Source organism: Hyaena hyaena, unplaced genomic scaffold, assembly GCF_003009895.1.
Source record: "Hyaena hyaena isolate Hyena2069 unplaced genomic scaffold, ASM300989v1 scaffold_188, whole genome shotgun sequence".
NCBI lineage: Eukaryota > Metazoa > Chordata > Mammalia > Carnivora > Hyaenidae > Hyaena > Hyaena hyaena.
The window spans coordinates 2091406-2096143 of record NW_024080819.1 but is presented as its reverse complement, the minus strand read 5'-3'; positions in this window follow the sequence as shown (position 1 = coordinate 2096143).

Sequence of the window (4738 nt, the reverse complement as noted above, 5' to 3'; positions counted from 1 at the left end):
TTCTCTCGGCCTTCATTTTTTTTTTTTTTAAATCAGGTAAATGATATCTTCATTGGCAGTATAAAAATCTATTCCTTCTACTATCTGTGGAATGCCTAAAAATTTTTCACTTTCCTCAGATCATTTCAGCCCAGGTTTCTATCCCCTGCACTTCCCCTCTTTGGCCCCAAGTCCTGTATCTCAATCCCTTCTCAGTGTATTTTATTGAGGCTGTCCTGGTTAATACTGTACCTTTCTGTGTCAACATTTCCTGTACCTTCTTCATTTGTTTATCCAAACGCAACATCTCTTATAATCTTCTCTCAGCCTTGTTCATTCAACCAAAAATATTCACTCTGAGGGTCAAAATCTAAGGACTAGATACATACAGTGGAGAACAAACTTTTTTTCCATTTTCTCTGAGATTCTAGACTAACACACAGAAAATGGAGAGACAAATTCATAATTATAAATTGTGGTAGCTATTACAAAGGGGAAGAACTGCGGGTTATGAGCAGACTAACTCTGTAACTCATCATTTAAACTGAGGCTCTCTGAGAGTGAAAGGAGACATTATTAATTATTATGTTGTAAAAACAGGTAAAAATCAGGACTGTGCCAGCAGTTTGGGACTTACGGTCACCATACAGGAATCCAATTTTGATTTGAGTATACAGGATAGAGATGGGCTGAGATCCAAAGGATCAAAAGGATGCAGCCATGTAGGGATCCTAAAGAAGGACAGTCTTAACAGAGAATCTGATGTGAGAAAGTTTTGTGTCCTTGAGGAAGTGAAAGAGAGTTTGGAGCAAGTAACTGAGGCACAAAGTGGTATAAGGCAAGGCTAGATGTTGATCACTTAAGGCGTTGCAGGTCAGATGATGAAACTTGGAGATAGGTGTGTATGTATGTATGTATATGTGTGTGTGTGTGTGTGTGTGTGTGTGTGTGTGTGTGTGTGAGAGAGAGAGAGAGAGAGAGAGAGAGAGAGAGAGAGAGAATCCCAGGCAGGCACCGTGCTGTCAGTGCAGAACCTGATGTGGGGTGTGAACTCATAAACCATGAAATCATGACCTGAGCCAAAACCAAGACTCAGATGCTGAACCAACTGAATCATTCAGGTGCCCCATGGATATGTAGTTTTTAAATATATAAAGATAAATTTGTAAGTATATTCAGACAGTGAAATATTTTAATAAGGAGAGGAGGTGATACAATCCAGTTTCTGGTTTTAAAAGATTATTTTGCTTTTGATGCAGGCTGCATTTGATGCAGGCTGACGATCACAGTTCATTAAATGAGAAAATCAGATTGCAAAAATTGCATAATATGGTCACATTTATGTTTGTTTGTATATATGTTAATATATATTGTAAATATATAGCACATGACCTGGGCAGGAAAATGAAATTACCTGTGCTTTAAACATGTTTGTTTATCTGTACTTAAAAATTTTGTTCATTGAATATGGATTATAGTTTTGATAATAATTCTAAACAAAACCAAAACAACATCAAGAAGGTTATTCTGATTGTTCTTTGGAAAAAACACTGGAATGAAGTCCTGAGTCCCATCTTCTCACAGATCATCTAAGATACTGGCCATCAATTATTCCTCCTAGTTACTTTCACTAGGATCATTTTTCCTGGACAGTACAGACAAAACTAGATTTTTCCTATCTGAAAAGAATCGCTCCATTTGCTGTTTTGTTTTTCTTTTATTTTCCTCTACCAAATGTTTCATTTATTTACTTACTTATTTACTTACTTATTTAACTTTTTCTTAAATGGTTTATTGTCAAGTCAGTTTCCATATAACACCCAGTGCTCATCCCAACAAGTACACTCCTCCGTGCCCATCACCCCCCACCCTCCTCCCCCATTCCCATCAGCCCTCAGTTTGTTCTCTGCATTAAAGAGTCTCTCATGGTTTGCTTCCCTCCCTTTCCCCCACTATTTTTCCTTTTCTCCTCCCCCATGGTCCTCCATTAAGTTCCTCCTAATCCACCTATACGTGCAAAGATACGGTATCTGTCCTACTCTGTCTGACTTATTTCGCTCAGTATAATACCCTCAATTTCCATCCATGTTGCTACACATGGCCAGATTTCATTCTTTCTCATTGCCATGTAGTATTCCATCGTATAGATGAACCACATGTTGACCCATTCGTCAGTTGATGGGCACTTAGGCTCTTTCCATGATTTGGCTATTATTGAGAGTGCTGCTGTGAACATTGGGGTCCATGTGCCCCTATGCATCAGCACTCCTGTATCCCTTGGGTAAATTCCTAGCAGTGCTATTCTGGGTCCTAGGGGAGTTCTATTGTTAATTTTTTGAGGAACCTCCACACTGTTTTCGAGAGGGGCTGCACTAGTTTACATTCCCACCAACAGTGTAGGAGGGTGCTCGTTTCTCCACATCCTTGCCAGCATCTATAGTCTCCTGATTTGTTCATTTTAGCCACTCTGGCCGGTGTGAGGAGGTGTCTCAGTGTGGTTTTGATTTGTATTTCCCTGATGATGAGAGGGACTGAGCATCGTTTCGTGTGTCTGTTGGCCATCTGGATGTCCTCTTTGGAGAAGTGTCTGTTCATGTCTTCTGCCCATTTCTTCACTGGATTATTTGTTTTCCAGGTGTGGGGTTTGTTGAATTCCTTATAGATTTTGGATACTAGCCCTTTATCTGCTATGTCATTTGCAACTATCTTTTCCTATTCTGTCAGTTGCCTATTAGTTTTATAGATTATTTCATTTGCCATGCAGAAACTTTTTATCTTGATGAGGTCCCAATAGTTCATTTTTGCTCTTGATTCTCTTGCCTTTGGAGATGTGTCAAGTAAGAAATTGCTGCAGCTAAGGTCAAGGAGGTTGTTTCCTGCTTTCTTTTCTAGGGTTTTGATGGTTTCCTGTTTCACGTTCAGGTCCTTTATCCATTTTCAGTTTGTTGTTGTGTGTGGTGTGAGGAAATGATCTGGTTTCTTTCTTCTGAATGTTGCTGTCCAGTTCTTCCAGCACCATCTGTTAAGGAGGCTGTCTTATTTCCATTGGAGACTCTTTCCCGCTTTGTCAAAGATTAGTTGGCCATACATTTGTGGGTCCCGTTCTGAGTTCTGTATTCCATGGTGTATGTGTCTGTTTTTGTGCCAATACCATACTGTCTTGATGATTACAGCTTTGTAGTAGAGGCTAACATCTGGGATGGTGATGCCTCCTGTTTTGGTTTCTTTCTTCACTATTACTTTGGCTATTCGGGGTCTTTTGTGGTTCCATACAAATTTTAGTATAGTTTGTTCTAGTTTTGAGAAGAATGCTGGTGCAATTTTGATTGGGATTGTACTGAATGTGTAGATTGCTTTGGGTAGTAATGACATTTTAATAATATTTATTCTTCGGACCCACCCATGAGCATGGGATGTTTTTCCATTTCTTTGTGTCTTCTTCAATTTCCTTCATAAGTTTTCTATAGTTTCATCATACAGATCTCCTGTATCTTTGGTTAGGTTTATTCCTAGGTATTTTATGGTATTTTTTGCAATTGTGAATGGGATCCGTTTCTTGATTTCTCTTTCTGTTGCTTCATTATTGGTGTATAAAAATGCAACTGATTTCTGTATGTTGATTTTGTGTCCTGCAACTTTGCTGAATTCATGGATCAATTCTAGTAGGCTTCTGGTAGAGTCTTTTGGGTTTTCTATGTAGAATATGGTGTCGTCTGCGAAAAGTGAAAGTTTGACTTCCTCTTTGCCAATTCTGATGCCCTTTGATTTCCTTTTGTTGTCTGATGGCTGATGCTAGGACTTCCAGCACTAAGTGAAACAACAGTGGTGAGAGTGGACATCCCTGTCATGTTCCTGATCTCAGGGGGAAAGCTGTCATTTTTTTCTCCATTGAGGATGATGTTAGCTGAGGGCTTCTCATAGATGGGTTTTATGATGTTTAAGTAAGTTCCTTCTATCCCGATTCTCTTGAATGTCTTTATTGAGAAGGGATGCTGTATTTTGTCAAATGCTTTTTCTGCATCTATAGACAAGATCGTATGGTTTTTATCTTTTCTTTTGTTCATGTGATGTATCACACTGATTAATTTGCGAATATTGAACCAGCCCTGTAACCCAGGAATGAATCCCACTTGATCTTGGTGGATAATTCTTTTTATGTGCTGTTGCATTCAGTTTGCAAGTATCTTGTTGAGGAATTTTGCATCTGTATTCATCAAGGATATTGGCCTATAGTTCTCTTTTTTTGCTGGGTCTGTCTGGTTTGGGAATCAAAGTGATGCTGCTTTGTAGAATGAGTCTGGAAGTTTTCCTTCCATTTCTATTTTTGGAATAACTTGAGAAGAATGAGTATTCTGTTTTAAATGTCTGGTGGAATACCCAGGGAAGCTATCTGGCTCAGGGCTCTTACTTTGGGAGATTTTTGATAACTGATTCGATTTCTTCACTAGTTATGAGTCTGTTCAGATTTTCTATCTCTTCCCTTGTAAATTTTGGTAGTGAGTGTGTGTTTAGTAATGTGTCCCTTTCTTCTAAGTTTATCCATTTAGTTGGTATATAATTTTTTATCGTATTCCCTGATAATTGCTTGTATTTCTGAGGGGTTAGTTGTAATAAGTCCATTTTCATTCATGATTTTGTCTGTTTGAATGCTGTCTCTTTTCTTTTTGAGAAGCCTGGCTAGAGGTTTGTCAATTTTGTTTATTTTTTTCAAAATACCAACTCTTGATTTTATTGATCTTTTCAACTTTTTTTTTTTTTT